This window comes from Hyla sarda, unplaced genomic scaffold (assembly GCF_029499605.1).
Source record: "Hyla sarda isolate aHylSar1 unplaced genomic scaffold, aHylSar1.hap1 scaffold_705, whole genome shotgun sequence".
In the NCBI taxonomy this organism is placed as follows: Eukaryota; Metazoa; Chordata; class Amphibia; order Anura; family Hylidae; genus Hyla; species Hyla sarda.
Window position 1 is genome coordinate 80,610 of NW_026610724.1, and position 21,811 is coordinate 102,420.

At 43.5% G+C, this 21,811-nt stretch overlaps 13 pseudogenes; all 13 read left to right on the forward strand.

Annotated features, from left to right (window-relative positions):
• The first annotated feature begins 623 nt into the window (after nucleotides 1-623).
• LOC130344165 (U2 spliceosomal RNA) lies at nucleotides 624-887 on the forward strand (annotated as a pseudogene).
• A 1,468-nt stretch (nucleotides 888-2,355) lies between these two features.
• On the forward strand, nucleotides 2,356-2,620 carry LOC130344141 (U2 spliceosomal RNA; annotated as a pseudogene).
• A 1,467-nt stretch (nucleotides 2,621-4,087) lies between these two features.
• Nucleotides 4,088-4,351, forward strand: LOC130344162 (U2 spliceosomal RNA; annotated as a pseudogene).
• A 1,480-nt stretch (nucleotides 4,352-5,831) lies between these two features.
• LOC130344185 (U2 spliceosomal RNA) lies at nucleotides 5,832-6,095 on the forward strand (annotated as a pseudogene).
• A 1,472-nt stretch (nucleotides 6,096-7,567) lies between these two features.
• Nucleotides 7,568-7,831, forward strand: LOC130344166 (U2 spliceosomal RNA; annotated as a pseudogene).
• Nucleotides 7,832-9,292: 1,461 nt separating this feature from the next.
• On the forward strand, nucleotides 9,293-9,556 carry LOC130344214 (U2 spliceosomal RNA; annotated as a pseudogene).
• Nucleotides 9,557-11,027: 1,471 nt separating this feature from the next.
• LOC130344216 (U2 spliceosomal RNA) lies at nucleotides 11,028-11,291 on the forward strand (annotated as a pseudogene).
• Nucleotides 11,292-12,756: 1,465 nt separating this feature from the next.
• LOC130344217 (U2 spliceosomal RNA) lies at nucleotides 12,757-13,020 on the forward strand (annotated as a pseudogene).
• A 1,465-nt stretch (nucleotides 13,021-14,485) lies between these two features.
• Nucleotides 14,486-14,749, forward strand: LOC130344220 (U2 spliceosomal RNA; annotated as a pseudogene).
• Nucleotides 14,750-16,216: 1,467 nt separating this feature from the next.
• LOC130344218 (U2 spliceosomal RNA) lies at nucleotides 16,217-16,480 on the forward strand (annotated as a pseudogene).
• Nucleotides 16,481-17,939: 1,459 nt separating this feature from the next.
• On the forward strand, nucleotides 17,940-18,203 carry LOC130344130 (U2 spliceosomal RNA; annotated as a pseudogene).
• Nucleotides 18,204-19,668: 1,465 nt separating this feature from the next.
• On the forward strand, nucleotides 19,669-19,932 carry LOC130344167 (U2 spliceosomal RNA; annotated as a pseudogene).
• A 1,478-nt stretch (nucleotides 19,933-21,410) lies between these two features.
• LOC130344143 (U2 spliceosomal RNA) lies at nucleotides 21,411-21,675 on the forward strand (annotated as a pseudogene).
• The last annotated feature ends 136 nt before the right edge of the window (nucleotides 21,676-21,811 follow it).

The window sequence follows — 21,811 nt, forward strand, 5'->3', positions numbered from 1 at the left end:
TAAAATGCCATTCAATGCCACGGGCTAGATGTAAACTGCAGATGACCATGTTGTGGTAGTTACCATGGATACCCAAGTGATGTGTGAGCTAACACATAGGCCCAACAGATTCCAAGAAGGCCAGAATCACCAGCGGCACCACCATCGATTGTCAGGTCACCCGGATTCAGCAAATACCAGAGTCCAAAATGATGCAGGTTTATACTGTTAATTTTCAGTTTATCGTTACAGTTGGTGTTATTCCATGTCGGAAGGGACGCAGCTACAGCCAGTGGGGTAACTAGAGACAGGCAGGCAGCTATGTGCAACAAAGGTAGGCGTGTTGTTTTCATATGCAGATCTGAAATATTGTCTTATATGCAAGAGGAGGAGTGATGGGGGTTCAGGCAAAGCCAGGCTATGGATTGCATTGCTAAATGCTCCATCAGAGTGCAATGGTCGCCTGTCCTTTTTTTAAGTGATGATGTGGGTTTAGCCTGTGCTGTATGTATGTATGGGTGGCTGACTGCCACCCACCCAGAGAGTGTATGGGAGGCTGATTGGCTGCCAGCCTTCCTTCCATTCCTATGAGTAATGTGAGTGCTCATGAAGGGGACATGGTTGGGTCCACCCCTTTCCCGGTTATCCCCTCTAGGCCTTTTGGCTTAGATCAAGTGTAAAAAAAGAAAGGATCTTGCGACAGATCGCATCCTGAGGCACGTTTTTTTTTGTGTGAATACTTGCACTTGGGTGACTTGTGAGCACATACTGATACATACATTCCCTATCTGGGGACCATAAATTAAATGGATTTTTGAGAAAGGGAGCTGATTTGGAAGCTTGCTTCTGTCGCCCTATGCATTGACCCGATGTGGCAGTATATTCGGGTAGTGAACAGTGCACCACCCCATTCCAGTGTTAAACAAGAAAGATTCTCATTTAATCCTCCGTGGGTGAGAATTTGAGTTTGAGAATTGGAGACCAAAATGATGAGTTGCACTGACTGGTTTATGAACGTCTATTCATTTAGCGTTTTAATGACCATGTTTGCACACTGATTGGTGTAAAAAAATAAAATAAAACTAAATAATAATAATCTAGCACACCTGTGCAGGTTTGACATGACATGACAGGTAGCTGTCTTGTGGGTGGTGCTGAATCCTGTTAAATGACGTGAGGGTCTCATGCCTATACACAAGGGTGTGTCATTGCTGTTGCTTGACCATGCATTGGTATCTGTGGTCAGTGAATGATAAAAACAAAATTTACCATCCATTGATGGATGGGAAATCCGCCATGAGGCATTTGTTTTTAGAAACTGCTGCTCACAACCAATGTTGCAATGGAGTGTCTCCATCTGCTGGTGGTATTGGAAAGGCATTAGTGCTATGACAGGGTCTGAAGAAGAAGAAGAAGAAGAAGAAGACGGAAAAAAATATATATAAAAAGAAAAAGAGAGAGAGAGAGAGAGAGACTGACTTAGTGAGCGAGTGAGTGAGAGAGTGAGAGTGAGTGAGAGTGAATGAGTGAGTGAGTGATTGAGTGAGTGAGTGAGTGAGAACAAATGAGTTAAAGCAAGTGAGTGAGAGAGATCGAATGAATGAAAGTCTGAATGACAGAAAGAAAAAAGGATGAAGAAAGAAGCATGAAGAAAAAAAAATGTATATGGAGTTGCTGACATGAGTGCAATCTACAAAGCCGTTGAGGCTGATCCTCATGGGAGGATTATTGCACCAGGACCCTTAGCACTTTTAAAATGCCATTCAATGCCACGGGCTAGATGTAAACTGCAGATGACCATGTTGTGGTAGTTACCATGGATACCCAAGTGATGTGTGAGCTAACACATAGGCCCAACAGATTCCAAGAAGGCCAGAATCACCAGCGGCACCACCATCGATTGTCAGGTCACCCGGATTCAGCAAATACCAGAGTCCAAAATGATGCAGGTTTATACTGTTAATTTTCAGTTTATCGTTACAGTTGGTGTTATTCCATGTCGGAAGGGACGCAGCTACAGCCAGTGGGGTAACTAGAGACAGGCAGGCAGCTATGTGCAACAAAGGTAGGCGTGTTGTTTTCATATGCAGATCTGAAATATTGTCTTATATGCAAGAGGAGGAGTGATGGGGGTTCAGGCAAAAGCCAGGCTATGGATTGCATTGCTAAATGCTCCATCAGAGTGCAATGGTCGCCTGTCCTTTTTTTAAGTGATGATGTGGGTTTAGCCTGTGCTGTATGTATGTATGGGTGGCTGACTGCCACCCACCCAGAGAGTGTATGGGAGGCTGGTTGGCTGCCAGCCTTCCTTCCATTCCTATGAGTAATGTGAGTGCTCATGAAGGGGACATGGTTGGGTCCACCCCTTTCCCGGTTATCCCCTCTAGGCCTTTTGGCTTAGATCAAGTGTAAAAAAAGAAAGGATCTTGCGACAGATCGCATCCTGAGGCACGTTTTTTTTTTGTGTGAATACTTGCACTTGGGTGACTTGTGAGCACATACTGATACATACGTTCCCTATCTGGGGACCATAAATTAAATGGATTTTTGAGAAAGGGAGCTGATTTGGAAGCTTGCTTCTGTCGCCCTATGCATTGACCCGATGTGGCAGTATATTCGGGTAGTGAACAGTGCACCACCCCATTCCAGTGTTAAACAAGAAAGATTCTCATTTAATCCTCCGTGGGTGAGAATTTGAGTTTGAGAATTGGAGATCAAAATGATGAGTTGCACTGACTGGTTTATGAACGTCTATTCATTTAGCGTTTTAATGACCATGTTTGCACACTGATTGGTGTAAAAAAATAAAATAAAACTAAATAATAATAATCTAGCACACCTGTGCAGGTTTGACATGACATGACAGGTAGCTGTCTTGTGGGTGGTGCTGAATCCTGTTAAATGACGTGAGGGTCTCATGCCTATACACAAGGGTGTGTCATTGCTGTTGCTTGACCATGCATTGGTATCTGTGGTCAGTGAATGATAAAAACAAAATTTACCATCCATTGATGGATGGGAAATCCGCCATGAGGCATTTGTTTTTAGAAACTGCTGCTCACAACCAATGTTGCAATGGAGTGTCTCCATCTGCTGGTGGTATTGGAAAGGCATTAGTGCTATGACAGGGTCTGAAGAAGAAGAAGAAGAAGAAGAAGAAGACGGAAAAAAATATATATATAAAAAGAAAAAGAGAGAGAGAGAGACTGACTTAGTGAGCGAGTGAGTGAGAGAGTGAGAGTGAGTGAGAGTGAATGAGTGAGTGAGTGATTGAGTGAGTGAGTGAGTGAGAACAAATGAGTTAAAGCAAGTGAGTGAGAGAGATCGAATGAATGAAAGTCTGAATGACAGAAAGAAAAAAGGATGAAGAAAGAAGCATGAAGAAAAAAAAATGTATATGGAGTTGCTGACATGAGTGCAATCTACAAAGCCGTTGAGGCTGATCCTCATGGGAGGATTATTGCACCAGGACCCTTAGCACTTTTAAAATGCCATTCAATGCCACGGGCTAGATGTAAACTGCAGATGACCATGTTGTGGTAGTTACCATGGATACCCAAGTGATGTGTGAGCTAACACATAGGCCCAACAGATTCCAAGAAGGCCAGAATCACCAGCGGCACCACCATCGATTGTCAGGTCACCCGGATTCAGCAAATACCAGAGTCCAAAATGATGCAGGTTTATACTGTTAATTTTCAGTTTATCGTTACAGTTGGTGTTATTCCATGTCGGAAGGGACGCAGCTACAGCCAGTGGGGTAACTAGAGACAGGCAGGCAGCTATGTGCAACAAAGGTAGGCGTGTTGTTTTCATATGCAGATCTGAAATATTGTCGTATATGCAAGAGGAGGAGTGATGGGGGTTCAGGCAAAAGCCAGGCTATGGATTGCATTGCTAAATGCTCCATCAGAGTGCAATGGTCGCCTGTCCTTTTTTTAAGTGATGATGTGGGTTTAGCCTGTGCTGTATGTATGTATGGGTGGCTGACTGCCACCCACCCAGAGAGTGTATGGGAGGCTGGTTGGCTGCCAGCCTTCCTTCCATTCCTATGAGTAATGTGAGTGCTCATGAAGAGGACATGGTTGGGTCCACCCCTTTCCCGGTTATCCCCTCTAGGCCTTTTGGCTTAGATCAAGTGTAAAAAAAGAAAGGATCTTGCGACAGATCGCATCCTGAGGCACGTTTTTTTTTGTGTGAATACTTGCACTTGGGTGACTTGTGAGCACATACTGATACATACGTTCCCTATCTGGGGACCATAAATTAAATGGATTTTTGAGAAAGGGAGCTGATTTGGAAGCTTGCTTCTGTCGCCCTTTGCATTGACCCGATGTGGCAGTATATTCGGGTAGTGAACAGTGCACCACCCCATTCCAGTGTTAAACAAGAAAGATTCTCATTTAATCCTCCGTGGGTGAGAATTTGAGTTTGAGAATTGGAGACCAAAATGATGAGTTGCACTGACTGGTTTATGAACGTCTATTCATTTAGCGTTTTAATGACCATGTTTGCACACTGATTGGTGTAAAAAAATTAAATAAAACTAAATAATAATAATCTAGCACACCTGTGCAGGTTTGACATGACATGACAGGTAGCTGTCTTGTGGGTGGTGCTGAATCCTGTTAAATGACGTGAGGGTCTCATGCCTATACACAAGGGTGTGTCATTGCTGTTGCTTGACCATGCATTGGTATCTGTGGTCAGTGAATGATAAAAACAAAATTTACCATCCATTGATGGATGGGAAATCCGCCATGAGGCATTTGTTTTTAGAAACTGCTGCTCACAACCAATGTTGCAATGGAGTGTCTCCATCTGCTGGTGGTATTGGAAAGGCATTAGTGCTATGACAGGGTCTGAAGAAGAAGAAGAAGAAGAAGAAGAAGAAGACGGAAAAAAATATATATAAAAAGAAAAAGAGAGAGAGAGAGAGAGAGAGACTGACTTAGTGAGCGAGTGAGTGAGAGAGTGAGAGTGAGTGAGAGTGAATGAGTGAGTGAGTGATTGAGTGAGTGAGTGAGTGAGTGAGAACAAATGAGTTAAAGCAAGTGAGTGAGAGAGATCGAATGAATGAAAGTCTGAATGACAGAAAGAAAAAAGGATGAAGAAAGAAGCATGAAGAAAAAAAAATGTATATGGAGTTGCTGACATGAGTGCAATCTACAAAGCCGTTGAGGCTGATCCTCATGGGAGGATTATTGCACCAGGACCCTTAGCACTTTTAAAATGCCATTCAATGCCACGGGCTAGATGTAAACTGCAGATGACCATGTTGTGGTAGTTACCATGGATACCCAAGTGATGTGTGAGCTAACACATAGGCCCAACAGATTCCAAGAAGGCCAGAATCACCAGCGGCACCACCATCGATTGTCAGGTCACCCGGATTCAGCAAATACCAGAGTCCAAAATGATGCAGGTTTATACTGTTAATTTTCAGTTTATCGTTACAGTTGGTGTTATTCCATGTCGGAAGGGACGCAGCTACAGCCAGTGGGGTAACTAGAGACAGGCAGGCAGCTATGTGCAACAAAGGTAGGCGTGTTGTTTTCATATGCAGATCTGAAATATTGTCTTATATGCAAGAGGAGGAGTGATGGGGGTTCAGGCAAAAGCCAGGCTATGGATTGCATTGCTAAATGCTCCATCAGAGTGCAATGGTCGCCTGTCCTTTTTTTAAGTGATGATGTGGGTTTAGCCTGTGCTGTATGTATGTATGGGTGGCTGACTGCCACCCACCCAGAGAGTGTATGGGAGGCTGGTTGGCTGCCAGCCTTCCTTCCATTCCTATGAGTAATGTGAGTGCTCATGAAGGGGACATGGTTGGGTCCACCCCTTTCCCGGTTATCCCCTCTAGGCCTTTTGGCTTAGATCAAGTGTAAAAAAAAGAAAGGATCTTGTGACAGATCGCATCCTGAGGCACGTTTTTTTTGTGTGAATACTTGCACTTGGGTGACTTGTGAGCACATACTGATACATACGTTCCCTATCTGGGGACCATAAATTAAATGGATTTTTGAGAAAGGGAGCTGATTTGGAAGCTTGCTTCTGTCGCCCTATGCATTGACCCGATGTGGCAGTATATTCGGGTAGTGAACAGTGCACCACCCCATTCCAGTGTTAAACAAGAAAGATTCTCATTTAATCCTCCGTGGGTGAGAATTTGAGTTTGAGAATTGGAGACCAAAATGATGAGTTGCACTGACTGGTTTATGAACGTCTATTCATTTAGCGTTTTAATGACCATGTTTGCACACTGATTGGTGTAAAAAAATAAAATAAAACTAAATAATAATAATCTAGCACACCTGTGCAGGTTTGACATGACATGACAGGTAGCTGTCTTGTGGGTGGTGCTGAATCCTGTTAAATGACGTGAGGGTCTCATGCCTATACACAAGGGTGTGTCATTGCTGTTGCTTGACCATGCATTGGTATCTGTGGTCAGTGAATGATAAAAACAAAATTTACCATCCATTGATGGATGGGAAATCCGCCATGAGGCATTTGTTTTTAGAAACTGCTGCTCACAACCAATGTTGCAATGGAGTGTCTCCATCTGCTGGTGGTATTGGAAAGGCATTAGTGCTATGACAGGGTCTGAAGAAGAAGAAGAAGAAGAAGAAGACGGAAAAAAATATATATAAAAAGAAAAAGAGAGAGAGAGAGAGAGAGAGAGACTGACTTAGTGAGCGAGTGAGGGAGAGAGTGAGAGTGAGTGAGAGTGAATGAGTGAGTGAGTGATTGAGTGAGTGAGTGAGTGAGAACAAATGAGTTAAAGCAAGTGAGTGAGAGAGATCGAATGAATGAAAGTCTGAATGACAGAAAGAAAAAAGGATGAAGAAAGAAGCATGAAGAAAAAAAAATGTATATGGAGTTGCTGACATGAGTGCAATCTACAAAGCCGTTGAGGCTGATCCTCATGGGAGGATTATTGCACCAGGACCCTTAGCACTTTTAAAATGCCATTCAATGCCACGGGCTAGATGTAAACTGCAGATGACCATGTTGTGGTAGTTACCATGGATACCCAAGTGATGTGTGAGCTAACACATAGGCCCAACAGATTCCAAGAAGGCCAGAATCACCAGCGGCACCACCATCGATTGTCAGGACACCCGGATTCAGCAAATACCAGAGTCCAAAATGATGCAGGTTTATACTGTTAAATTTCAGTTTATCGTTACAGTTGGTGTTATTCCATGTCGGAAGGGACGCAGCTACAGCCAGTGGGGTAACTAGAGACAGGCAGGCAGCTATGTGCAACAAAGGTAGGCGTGTTGTTTTCATATGCAGATCTGAAATATTGTCTTATATGCAAGAGAAGGAGTGATGGGGGTTCAGGCAAAAGCCAGGCTATGGATTGCATTGCTAAATGCTCCATCAGAGTGCAATGGTCGCCTGTCCTTTTTTTAAGTGATGATGTGGGTTTAGCCTGTGCTGTATGTATGTATGGGTGGCTGACTGCCACCCACCCAGAGAGTGTATGGGAGGCTGGTTGGCTGCCAGCCTTCCTTCCATTCCTATGAGTAATGTGAGTGCTCATGAAGGGGACATGGTTGGGTCCACCCCTTTCCCGGTTATCCCCTCTAGGCCTTTTGGCTTAGATCAAGTGTAAAAAAAGAAAGGATCTTGTGACAGATCGCATCCTGAGGCACGTTTTTTTTTGTGTGAATACTTGCACTTGGGTGACTTGTGAGCACATACTGATACATACGTTCCCTATCTGGGGACCATAAATTAAATGGATTTTTGAGAAAGGGAGCTGATTTGGAAGCTTGCTTCTGTCGCCCTATGCATTGACCCGATGTGGCAGTATATTCGGGTAGTGAACAGTGCACCACCCCATTCCAGTGTTAAACAAGAAAGATTCTCATTTAATCCTCCGTGGGTGAGAATTTGAGTTTGAGAATTGGAGACCAAAATGATGAGTTGCACTGACTGGTTTATGAACGTCTATTCATTTAGCGTTTTAATGACCATGTTTGCACACTGATTGGTGTAAAAAAATAAAATAAAACTAAATAATAATAATCTAGCACACCTGTGCAGGTTTGACATGACATGACAGGTAGCTGTCTTGTGGGTGGTGCTGAATCCTGTTAAATGACGTGAGGGTCTCATGCCTATACACAAGGGTGTGTCATTGCTGTTGCTTGACCATGCATTGGTATCTGTGGTCAGTGAATGATAAAAACAAAATTTACCATCCATTGATGGATGGGAAATCCGCCATGAGGCATTTGTTTTTAGAAACTGCTGCTCACAACCAATGTTGCAATGGAGTGTCTCCTTCTGCTGGTGGTATTGGAAAGGCATTAGTGCTATGACAGGGTCTGAAGAAGAAGAAGAAGAAGAAGACGGAAAAAAATATATATAAAAAGAAAAAGAGAGAGAGAGAGAGAGAGACTGACTTAGTGAGCGAGTGAGTGAGAGAGTGAGAGTGAGTGAGAGTGAATGAGTGAGTGAGTGATTGAGTGAGTGAGTGAGAACAAATGAGTTAAAGCAAGTGAGTGAGAGAGATCGAATGAATGAAAGTCTGAATGACAGAAAGAAAAAAGGATGAAGAAAGAAGCATGAAGAAAAAAAAATGTATATGGAGTTGCTGACATGAGTGCAATCTACAAAGCCGTTGAGGCTGATCCTCATGGGAGGATTATTGCACCAGGACCCTTAGCACTTTTAAAATGCCATTCAATGCCACGGGCTAGATGTAAACTGCAGATGACCATGTTGTGGTAGTTACCATGGATACCCAAGTGATGTGTGAGCTAACACATAGGCCCAACAGATTCCAAGAAGGCCAGAATCACCAGCGGCACCACCATCGATTGTCAGGTCACCCGGATTCAGCAAATACCAGAGTCCAAAATGATGCAGGTTTATACTGTTAATTTTCAGTTTATCGTTACAGTTGGTGTTATTCCTTGTCGGAAGGGACGCAGCTACAGCCAGTGGGGTAACTAGAGACAGGCAGGCAGCTATGTGCAACAAAGGTAGGCGTGTTGTTTTCATATGCAGATCTGAAATATTGTCTTATATGCAAGAGGAGGAGTGATGGGGGTTCAGGCAAAAGCCAGGCTATGGATTGCATTGCTAAATGCTCCATCAGAGTGCAATGGTCGCCTGTCCTTTTTTTAAGTGATGATGTGGGTTTAGCCTGTGCTGTATGTATGTATGGGTGGCTGACTGCCACCCACCCAGAGAGTGTATGGGAGGCTGGTTGGCTGCCAGCCTTCCTTCCATTCCTATGTGTAATGTGAGTGCTCATGAAGGGGACATGGTTGGGTCCACCCCTTTCCCGGTTATCCCCTCTAGGCCTTTTGGCTTAGATCAAGTGTAAAAAAAGAAAGGATCTTGCGACAGATCGCATCCTGAGGCACGTTTTTTTTTGTGTGAATACTTGCACTTGGGTGACTTGTGAGCACATACTGATACATACGTTCCCTATCTGGGGACCATAAATTAAATGGATTTTTGAGAAAGGGAGCTGATTTGGAAGCTTGCTTCTGTCGCCCTATGCATTGACCCGATGTGGCAGTATATTCGGGTAGTGAACAGTGCACCACCCCATTCCAGTGTTAAACAAGAAAGATTCTCATTTAATCCTCCGTGGGTGAGAATTTGAGTTTGAGAATTGGAGACCAAAATGATGAGTTGCACTGACTGGTTTATGAACGTCTATACATTTAGCGTTTTAATGACCATGTTTGCACACTGATTGGTGTAAAAAAATAAAATAAAACTAAATAATAATAATCTAGCACACCTGTGCAGGTTTGACATGACATGACAGGTAGCTGTCTTGTGGGTGGTGCTGAATCCTGTTAAATGACGTGAGGGTCTCATGCCTATACACAAGGGTGTGTCATTGCTGTTGCTTGACCATGCATTGGTATCTGTGGTCAGTGAATGATAAAAACAAAATTTACCATCCATTGATGGATGGGAAATCCGCCATGAGGCATTTGTTTTTAGAAACTGCTGCTCACAACCAATGTTGCAATGGAGTGTCTCCATCTGCTGGTGGTATTGGAAAGGCATTAGTGCTATGACAGGGTCTGAAGAAGAAGAAGAAGAAGAAGAAGAAGACGGAAAAAAATATATATAAAAAGAAAAAGAGAGAGAGAGAGAGAGAGACTGACTTAGTGAGCGAGTGAGTGAGAGAGTGAGAGTGAGTGAGAGTGAATGAGTGAGTGATTGAGTGAGTGAGTGAGTGAGTGAGAACAAATGAGTTAAAGCAAGTGAGTGAGAGAGATCGAATGAATGAAAGTCTGAATGACAGAAAGAAAAAAGGATGAAGAAAGAAGCATGAAGAAAAAAAAATGTATATGGAGTTGCTGACATGAGTGCAATCTACAAAGCCGTTGAGGCTGATCCTCATGGGAGGATTATTGCACCAGGACCCTTAGCACTTTTAAAATGCCATTCAATGCCACGGGCTAGATGTAAACTGCAGATGACCATGTTGTGGTAGTTACCATGGATACCCAAGTGATGTGTGAGCTAACACATAGGCCCAACAGATTCCAAGAAGGCCAGAATCACCAGCGGCACCACCATCGATTGTCAGGTCACCCGGATTCAGCAAATACCAGAGTCCAAAATGATGCAGGTTTATACTGTTAATTTTCAGTTTATCGTTACAGTTGGTGTTATTCCATGTCGGAAGGGACGCAGCTACAGCCAGTGGGGTAACTAGAGACAGGCAGGCAGCTATGTGCAACAAAGGTAGGCGTGTTGTTTTCATATGCAGATCTGAAATATTGTCTTATATGCAAGAGGAGGAGTGATGGGGGTTCAGGCAAAAGCCAGGCTATGGATTGCATTGCTAAATGCTCCATCAGAGTGCAATGGTCGCCTGTCCTTTTTTTAAGTGATGATGTGGGTTTAGCCTGTGCTGTATGTATGTATGGGTGGCTGACTGCCACCCACCCAGAGAGTGTATGGGAGGCTGGTTGGCTGCCAGCCTTCCTTCCATTCCTATGAGTAATGTGAGTGCTCATGAAGGGGACATGGTTGGGTCCACCCCTTTCCCGGTTATCCCCTCTAGGCCTTTTGGCTTAGATCAAGTGTAAAAAAAGAAAGGATCTTGCGACAGATCGCATCCTGAGGCACGTTTTTTTTTGTGTGAATACTTGCACTTGGGTGACTTGTGAGCACATACTGATACATACGTTCCCTATCTGGGGACCATAAATTAAATGGATTTTTGAGAAAGGGAGCTGATTTGGAAGCTTGCTTCTGTCGCCCTATGCATTGACCCGATGTGGCAGTATATTCGGGTAGTGAACAGTGCACCACCCCATTCCAGTGTTAAACAAGAAAGATTCTCATTTAATCCTCCGTGGGTGAGAATTTGAGTTTGAGAATTGGAGACCAAAATGATGAGTTGCACTGACTGGTTTATGAACGTCTATTCATTTAGCGTTTTAATGACCATGTTTGCACACTGATTGGTGTAAAAAAATAAAATAAAACTAAATAATAATAATCTAGCACACCTGTGCAGGTTTGACATGACATGACAGGTAGCTGTCTTGTGGGTGGTGCTGAATCCTGTTAAATGACGTGAGGGTCTCATGCCTATACACAAGGGTGTGTCATTGCTGTTGCTTGACCATGCATTGGTATCTGTGGTCAGTGAATGATAAAAACAAAATTTACCATCCATTGATGGATGGGAAATCCGCCATGAGGCATTTGTTTTTAGAAACTGCTGCTCACAACCAATGTTGCAATGGAGTGTCTCCATCTGCTGGTGGTATTGGAAAGGCATTAGTGCTATGACAGGGTCTGAAGAAGAAGAAGAAGAAGAAGAAGAAGACGGAAAAAAATATATATAAAAAGAAAAAGAGAGAGAGAGAGACTGACTTAGTGAGCGAGTGAGTGAGAGAGTGAGAGTGAGTGAGAGTGAATGAGTGAGTGAGTGATTGAGTGAGTGAGTGAGTGAGAACAAATGAGTTAAAGCAAGTGAGTGAGAGAGATCGAATGAATGAAAGTCTGAATGACAGAAAGAAAAAAGGATGAAGAAAGAAGCATGAAGAAAAAAAAATGTATATGGAGTTGCTGACATGAGTGCAATCTACAAAGCCGTTGAGGCTGATCCTCATGGGAGGATTATTGCACCAGGACCCTTAGCACTTTTAAAATGCCATTCAATGCCACGGGCTAGATGTAAACTGCAGATGACCATGTTGTGGTAGTTACCATGGATACCCAAGTGATGTGTGAGCTAACACATAGGCCCAACAGATTCCAAGAAGGCCAGAATCACCAGCGGCACCACCATCGATTGTCAGGTCACCCGGATTCAGCAAATACCAGAGTCCAAAATGATGCAGGTTTATACTGTTAATTTTCAGTTTATCGTTACAGTTGGTGTTATTCCATGTCGGAAGGGACGCAGCTACAGCCAGTGGGGTAACTAGAGACAGGCAGGCAGCTATGTGCAACAAAGGTAGGCGTGTTGTTTTCATATGCAGATCTGAAATATTGTCTTATATGCAAGAGGAGGAGTGATGGGGGTTCAGGCAAAAGCCAGGCTATGGATTGCATTGCTAAATGCTCCATCAGAGTGCAATGGTCGCCTGTCCTTTTTTTAAGTGATGATGTGGGTTTAGCCTGTGCTGTATGTATGTATGGGCGGCTGACTGCCACCCACCCAGAGAGTGTATGGGAGGCTGGTTCGCTGCCAGCCTTCCTTCCATTCCTATGAGTAATGTGAGTGCTCATGAAGGGGACATGGTTGGGTCCACCCCTTTCCCGGTTATCCCCTCTAGGCCTTTTGGCTTAGATCAAGTGTAAAAAAAGAAAGGATCTTGCGACAGATCGCATCCTGAGGCACGTTTTTTTTTGTGTGAATACTTGCACTTGGGTGACTTGTGAGCACATACTGATACATACGTTCCCTATCTGGGGACCATAAATTAAATGGATTTTTGAGAAAGGGAGCTGATTTGGAAGCTTGCTTCTGTCGCCCTATGCATTGACCCGATGTGGCAGTATATTCGGGTAGTGAACAGTGCACCACCCCATTCCAGTGTTAAACAAGAAAGATTCTCATTTAATCCTCCGTGGGTGAGAATTTGAGTTTGAGAATTGGAGATCAAAATGATGAGTTGCACTGACTGGTTTATGAACGTCTATTCATTTAGCGTTTTAATGACCATGTTTGCACACTGATTGGTGTAAAAAAATAAAATAAAACTAAATAATAATAATCTAGCACACCTGTGCAGGTTTGACATGACATGACAGGTAGCTGTCTTGTGGGTGGTGCTGAATCCTGTTAAATGACGTGAGGGTCTCATGCCTATACACAAGGGTGTGTCATTGCTGTTGCTTGACCATGCATTGGTATCTGTGGTCAGTGAATGATAAAAACAAAATTTACCATCCATTGATGGATGGGAAATCCGCCATGAGGCATTTGTTTTTAGAAACTGCTGCTCACAACCAATGTTGCAATGGAGTGTCTCCATCTGCTGGTGGTATTGGAAAGGCATTAGTGCTATGACAGGGTCTGAAGAAGAAGAAGAAGAAGAAGAAGACGGAAAAAAATATATATAAAAAGAAAAAGAGAGAGAGAGAGACTGACTTAGTGAGCGAGTGAGTGAGAGAGTGAGAGTGAGTGAGAGTGAATGAGTGAGTGAGTGATTGAGTGAGTGAGTGAGTGAGTGAGAACAAATGAGTTAAAGCAAGTGAGTGAGAGAGATCGAATGAATGAAAGTCTGAATGACAGAAAGAAAAAAGGATGAAGAAAGAAGCATGAAGAAAAAAAAATGTATATGGAGTTGCTGACATGAGTGCAATCTACAAAGCCGTTGAGGCTGATCCTCATGGGAGGATTATTGCACCAGGACCCTTAGCACTTTTAAAATGCCATTCAATGCCACGGGCTAGATGTAAACTGCAGATGACCATGTTGTGGTAGTTACCATGGATACCCAAGTGATGTGTGAGCTAACACATAGGCCCAACAGATTCCAAGAAGGCCAGAATCACCAGCGGCACCACCATCGATTGTCAGGTCACCCGGATTCAGCAAATACCAGAGTCCAAAATGATGCAGGTTTATACTGTTAATTTTCAGTTTATCGTTACAGTTGGTGTTATTCCATGTCGGAAGGGACGCAGCTACAGCCAGTGGGGTAACTAGAGACAGGCAGGCAGCTATGTGCAACAAAGGTAGGCGTGTTGTTTTCATATGCAGATCTGAAATATTGTCTTATATGCAAGAGGAGGAGTTATGGGGGTTCAGGCAAAAGCCAGGCTATGGATTGCATTGCTAAATGCTCCATCAGAGTGCAATGGTCGCCTGTCCTTTTTTAAGTGATGATGTGGGTTTAGCCTGTGCTGTATGTATGTATGGGTGGCTGACTGCCACCCACCCAGAGAGTGTATGGGAGGCTGGTTGGCTGCCAGCCTTCCTTCCATTCCTATGAGTAATGTGAGTGCTCATGAAGGGGACATGGTTGGGTCCACCCCTTTCCCGGTTATCCCCTCTAGGCCTTTTGGCTAAGATCAAGTGTAAAATAAGAAAGGATCTTGCGACAGATCGCATCCTGAGGCACGTTTTTTTTTGTGTAAATACTTGCACTTGGGTGACTTGTGAGCACGTACTGATACATACGTTCCCTATCTGGGGACCACAAATTAAATGGATTTTTGAGAAAGGGAGCTGATTTGGAAGCTTGCTTCTGTCGCCCTATGCATTGACCCGATGTGGCAGTATATTCGGGTAGTGAACAGTGCACCACCCCATTCCAGTGTTAAACAAGAAAGATTCTCATTTAATCCTCCGTGGGTGAGAATTTGAGTTTGAGAATTGGAGACCAAAATGATGAGTTGCACTGACTGGTTTATGAACGTCTATTCATTTAGCGTTTTAATGACCATGTTTGCACACTGATTGGTGTAAAAAAATAAAATAAAACTAAATAATAATAATCTAGCACACCTGTGCAGGTTTGACATGACATGACAGGTAGCTGTCTTGTGGGTGGTGCTGAATCCTGTTAAATGACGTGAGGGTCTCATGCCTATACACAAGGGTGTGTCATTGCTGTTGCTTGACCATGCATTGGTATCTGTGGTCAGTGAATGATAAAAACAAAATTTACCATCCATTGATGGATGGGAAATCCGCCATGAGGCATTTGTTTTTAGAAACTGCTGCTCACAACCAATGTTGCAATGGAGTGTCTCCATCTGCTGGTGGTATTGGAAAGGCATTAGTGCTATGACAGGGTCTGAAGAAGAAGAAGAAGAAGAAGAAGAAGACGGAATAAAATATATATAAAAAGAAAAAGAGAGAGAGAGAGAGAGAGAGAGACTGACTTAGTGAGCGAGTGAGTGAGAGAGTGAGAGTGAGTGAGAGTGAATGAGTGAGTGAGTGAGTGAGTGAGTGAGAACAAATGAGTTAAAGCAAGTGAGTGAGAGAGATCGAATGAATGAAAGTCTGAATGACAGAAAGAAAAAAGGATGAAGAAAGAAGCATGAAGAAAAAAAAATGTATATGGAGTTGCTGACATGAGTGCAATCTACAAAGCCGTTGAGGCTGATCCTCATGGGAGGATTATTGCACCAGGACCCTTAGCACTTTTAAAATGCCATTCAATGCCACGGGCTAGATGTAAACTGCAGATGACCATGTTGTGGTAGTTACCATGGATACCCAAGTGATGTGTGAGCTAACACATAGGCCCAACAGATTCCAAGAAGGCCAGAATCACCAGCGGCACCACCATCGATTGTCAGGTCACCCGGATTCAGCAAATACCAGAGTCCAAAATGATGCAGGTTTATACTGTTAATTTTCAGTTTATCGTTACAGTTGGTGTTATTCCATGTCGGAAGGGACGCAGCTACAGCCAGTGGGGTAACTAGAGACAGGCAGGCAGCTATGTGCAACAAAGGTAGGCGTGTTGTTTTCATATGCAGATCTGAAATATTGTCTTATATGCAAGAGGAGGAGTGATGGGGGTTCAGGCAAAAGCCAGGCTATGGATTGCATTGCTAAATGCTCCATCAGAGTGCAATGGTCGCCTGTCCTTTTTTTAAGTGATGATGTGGGTTTAGCCTGTGCTGTATGTATGTATGGGTGGCTGACTGCCACCCACCCAGAGAGTGTATGGGAGGCTGGTTGGCTGCCAGCCTTCCTTCCATTCCTATGAGTAATGTGAGTGCTCATGAAGGGGACATGGTTGGGTCCACCCCTTTCCCGGTTATCCCCTCTAGGCCTTTTGGCTTAGATCAAGTGTAAAAAAAGAAAGGATCTTGCGACAGATCGCATCCTGAGGCACGTTTTTTTTTGTGTGAATACTTGCACTTGGGTGACTTGTGAGCACATACTGATACATACGTTCCCTATCTGGGGACCATAAATTAAATGGATTTTTGAGAAAGGGAGCTGATTTGGAAGCTTGCTTCTGTCGCCCTATGCATTGACCCGATGTGGCAGTATATTCGGGTAGTGAACAGTGCACCACCCCATTCCAGTGTTAAACAAGAAAGATTCTCATTTAATCCTCCGTGGGTGAGAATTTGAGTTTGAGAATTGGAGATCAAAATGATGAGTTGCACTGACTGGTTTATGAACGTCTATTCATTTAGCGTTTTAATGACCATGTTTGCACACTGATTGATGTAAAAAAATAAAATAAAACTAAATAATAATAATCTAGCACACCTGTGCAGGTTTGACATGACATGACAGGTAGCTGTCTTGTGGGTGGTGCTGAATCCTGTTAAATGACGTGAGGGTCTCATGCCTATACACAAGGGTGTGTCATTGCTGTTGCTTGACCATGCATTGGTATCTGTGGTCAGTGAATGATAAAAACAAAATTTACCATCCATTGATGGATGGGAAATCCGCCATGAGGCATTTGTTTTTAGAAACTGCTGCTCACAACCAATGTTGCAATGGAGTGTCTCCATCTGCTGGTGGTATTGGAAAGGCATTAGTGCTATGACAGGGTCTGAAGAAGAAGAAGAAGAAGACGGAAAAAAATATATATAAAAAGAAAAAGAGAGAGAGAGAGACTGACTTAGTGAGCGAGTGAGTGAGAGAGTGAGAGTGAGTGAGAGTGAATGAGTGAGTGAGTGATTGAGTGAGTGAGTGAGTGAGTGAGAACAAATGAGTTAAAGCAAGTGAGTGAGAGAGATCGAATGAATGAAAGTCTGAATGACAGAAAGAAAAAAGGATGAAGAAAGAAGCATGAAGAAAAAAAAATGTATATGGAGTTGCTGACATGAGTGCAATCTACAAAGCCGTTGAGGCTGATCCTCATGGGAGGATTATTGCACCAGGACCCTTAGCACTTTTAAAATGCCATTCAATGCCACGGGCTAGATGTAAACTGCAGATGACCATGTTGTGGTAGTTACCATGGATACCCAAGTGATGTGTGAGCTAACACATAGGCCCAACAGATTCCAAGAAGGCCAGAATCACCAGCGGCACCACCATCGATTGTCAGGTCACCCGGATTCAGCAAATACCAGAGTCCAAAATGATGCAGGTTTATACTGTTAATTTTCAGTTTATCGTTACAGTTGGTGTTATTCCATGTCGGAAGGGACGCAGCTACAGCCAGTGGGGTAACTAGAGACAGGCAGGCAGCTATGTGCAACAAAGGTAGGCGTGTTGTTTTCATATGCAGATCTGAAATATTGTCTTATATGCAAGAGGAGGAGTGATGGGGGTTCAGGCAAAAGCCAGGCTATGGATTGCATTGCTAAATGCTCCATCAGAGTGCAATGGTCGCCTGTCCTTTTTTAAGTGATGATGTGGGTTTAGCCTGTGCTGTATGTATGTATGGGTGGCTGACTGCCACCCACCCAGAGAGTGTATGGGAGGCTGGTTGGCTGCCAGCCTTCCTTCCATTCCTATGAGTAATGTGAGTGCTCATGAAGGGGACATGGTTGGGTCCACCCCTTTCCCGGTTATCCCCTCTAGGCCTTTTGGCTAAGATCAAGTGTAAAATAAGAAAGGATCTTGCGACAGATCGCATCCTGAGGCACGTTTTTTTTTGTGTAAATACTTGCACTTGTTTGACTTGTGAGCACGTACTGATACATACGTTCCCTATCTGGGGACCACAAATTAAATGGATTTTTGAGAAAGGGAGCTGATTTGGAAGCTTGCTTCTGTCGCCCTATGCATTGACCCGATGTGGCAGTATATTCGGGTAGTGAACAGTGCACCACCCCATTCCAGTGTTAAACAAGAAAGATTCTCATTTAATCCTCCGTGGGTGAGAATTTGAGTTTGAGAATTGGAGACCAAAATGATGAGTTGCACTGACTGGTTTATGAACGTCTATTCATTTAGCGTTTTAATGACCATGTTTGCACACTGATTGGTGTAAAAAAATAAAATAAAACTAAATAATAATAATCTAGCACACCTGTGCAGGTTTGACATGACATGACAGGTAGCTGTCTTGTGGGTGGTGCTGAATCCTGTTAAATGACATGAGGGTCTCATGCCTATACACAAGGGTGTGTCATTGCTGTTGCTTGACCATGCATTGGTATCTGTGGTCAGTGAATGATAAAAACAAAATTTACCATCCATTGATGGATGGGAAATCCGCCATGAGGCATTTGTTTTTAGAAACTGCTGCTCACAACCAATGTTGCAATGGAGTGTCTCCATCTGCTGATGGTATTGGAAAGGCATTAGTGCTATGACAGGGTCTGAAGAAGAAGAAGAAGAAGAAGAAGAAGACGGAAAAAAATATATATAAAAAGAAAAAGAGAGAGAGAGAGAGAGAGAGACTGACTTAGTGAGCGAGTGAGTGAGAGAGTGAGAGTGAGTGAGAGTGAATGAGTGAGTGAGTGAGTGAGTGAGTGAGAACAAATGAGTTAAAGCAAGTGAGTGAGAGAGATCGAATGAATGAAAGTCTGAATGACAGAAAGAAAAAAGGATGAAGAAAGAAGCATGAAGAAAAAAAAATGTATATGGAGTTGCTGACATGAGTGCAATCTACAAAGCCGTTGAGGCTGATCCTCATGGGAGGATTATTGCACCAGGACCCTTAGCACTTTTAAAATGCCATTCAATGCCACGGGCTAGATGTAAACTGCAGATGACCATGTTGTGGTAGTTACCATGGATACCCAAGTGATGTGTGAGCTAACACATAGGCCCAACAGATTCCAAGAAGGCCAGAATCACCAGCGGCACCACCATCGATTGTCAGGTCACCCGGATTCAGCAAATACCAGAGTCCAAAATGATGCAGGTTTATACTGTTAATTTTCAGTTTATCGTTACAGTTGGTGTTATTCCATGTCGGAAGGGACGCAGCTACAGCCAGTGGGGTAACTAGAGACAGGCAGGCAGCTATGTGCAACAAAGGTAGGCGTGTTGTTTTCATATGCAGATCTGAAATATTGTCTTATATGCAAGAGGAGGAGTGATGGGGGTTCAGGCAAAAGCCAGGCTATGGATTGCATTGCTAAATGCTCCATCAGAGTGCAATGGTCGCCTGTCCTTTTTTTAAGTGATGATGTGGGTTTAGCCTGTGCTGTATGTATGTATGGGTGGCTGACTGCCACCCACCCAGAGAGTGTATGGGAGGCTGGTTGGCTGCCAGCCTTCCTTCCATTCCTATGTGTAATGTGAGTGCTCATGAAGGGGACATGGTTGGGTCCACCCCTTTCCCGGTTATCCCCTCTAGGCCTTTTGGCTTAGATCTAGTGTAAAAAATGAAAGGATCTTGCGACAGATCGCATCCTGAGGCACGTTTTTTTTTGTGTGAATACTTGCACTTGGGTGACTTGTGAGCACATACTGATACATACGTTCCCTATCTGGGGACCATAAATTAAATGGATTTTTGAGAAAGGGAGCTGATTTGGAAGCTTGCTTCTGTCGCCCTATGCATTGACCCGATGTGGCAGTATATTCGGGTAGTGAACAGTGCACCACCCCATTCCAGTGTTAAACAAGAAAGATTCTCATTTAATCCTCCGTGGGTGAGAATTTGAGTTTGAGAATTGGAGACCAAAATGATGAGTTGCACTGACTGGTTTATGAACGTCTATTCATTTAGCGTTTTAATGACCATGTTTGCACACTGATTGGTGTAAAAAAATAAAATAAAACTAAATAATAATAATCTAGCACACCTGTGCAGGTTTGACATGACATGACAGGTAGCTGTCTTGTGGGTGGTGCTGAATCCTGTTAAATGACGTGAGGGTCTCATGCCTATACACAAGGGTGTGTCATTGCTGTTGCTTGACCATGCATTGGTATCTGTGGTCAGTGAATGATAAAAACAAAATTTACCATCCATTGATGGATGGGAAATCCGCCATGAGGCATTTGTTTTTAGAAACTGCTGCTCACAACCAATGTTGCAATGGAGTGTCTCCATCTGCTGGTGGTATTGGAAAGGCATTAGTGCTATGACAGGGTCTGAAGAAGAAGAAGAAGAAGAAGAAGAAGAAGACGGAAAAAAATATATATAAAAAGAAAAAGAGAGAGAGAGAGAGAGAGACTGACTTAGTGAGCGAGTGAGTGAGAGAGTGAGAGTGAGTGAGAGTGAATGAGTGAGTGAGTGATTGAGTGAGTGAGTGAGTGAGTGAGAACAAATGAGTTAAAGCAAGTGAGTGAGAGAGATCGAATGAATGAAAGTCTGAATGACAGAAAGAAAAAAGGATGAAGAAAGAAGCATGAAGAAAAGAAAATGTATATGGAGTTGCTGACATGAGTGCAATCTACAAAGCCGTTGAGGCTGATCCTCATGGGAGGATTATTGCACCAGGACCCTTAGCACTTTTAAAATGCCATTCAATGCCACGGGCTAGATGTAAACTGCAGATGACCATGTTGTGGTAGTTACCATGGATACCCAAGTGATGTGTGAGCTAACACATAGGCCCAACAGATTCCAAGAAGGCCAGAATCACCAGCGGCACCACCATCGATTGTCAGGTCACCCGGATTCAGCAAATACCAGAGTCCAAAATGATGCAGGTTTATACTGTTAATTTTCAGTTTATCGTTACAGTTGGTGTTATTCCATGTCGGAAGGGACGCAGCTACAGCCAGTGGGGTAACTAGAGACAGGCAGGCAGCTATGTGCAACAAAGGTAGGCGTGTTGTTTTCATATGCAGATCTGAAATATTGTCTTATATGCAAGAGGAGGAGTGATGGGGGTTCAGGCAAAAGCCAGGCTATGGATTGCATTGCTAAATGCTCCATCAGAGTGCAATGGTCGCCTGTCCTTTTTTTAAGTGATGATGTGGGTTTAGCCTGTGCTGTATGTATGTATGGGTGGCTGACTGCCACCCACCCAGAGAGTGTATGGGAGGCTGGTTGGCTGCCAGCCTTCCTTCCATTCCTATGAGTAATGTGAGTGCTCATGAAGGGGACATGGTTGGGTCCACCCCTTTCCCGGTTATCCCCTCTAGGCCTTTTGGCTTAGATCAAGTGTAAAAAAAGAAAGGATCTTGCGACAGATCGCATCCTGAGGCACGTTTTTTTTTTGTGTGAATACTTGCACTTGGGTGACTTGTGAGCACATACTGATACATACGTTCCCTATCTGGGGACCATAAATTAAATGGATTTTTGAGAAAGGGAGCTGATTTGGAAGCTTGCTTCTGTCGCCCTATGCATTGACCCGATGTGGCAGTATATTCGGGTAGTGAACAGTGCACCACCCCATTCCAGTGTTAAACAAGAAAGATTCTCATTTAATCCTCCGTGGGTGAGAATTTGAGTTTGAGAATTGGAGACCAAAATGATGAGTTGCACTGACTGGTTTATGAACGTCTATTCATTTAGCGTTTTAATGACCA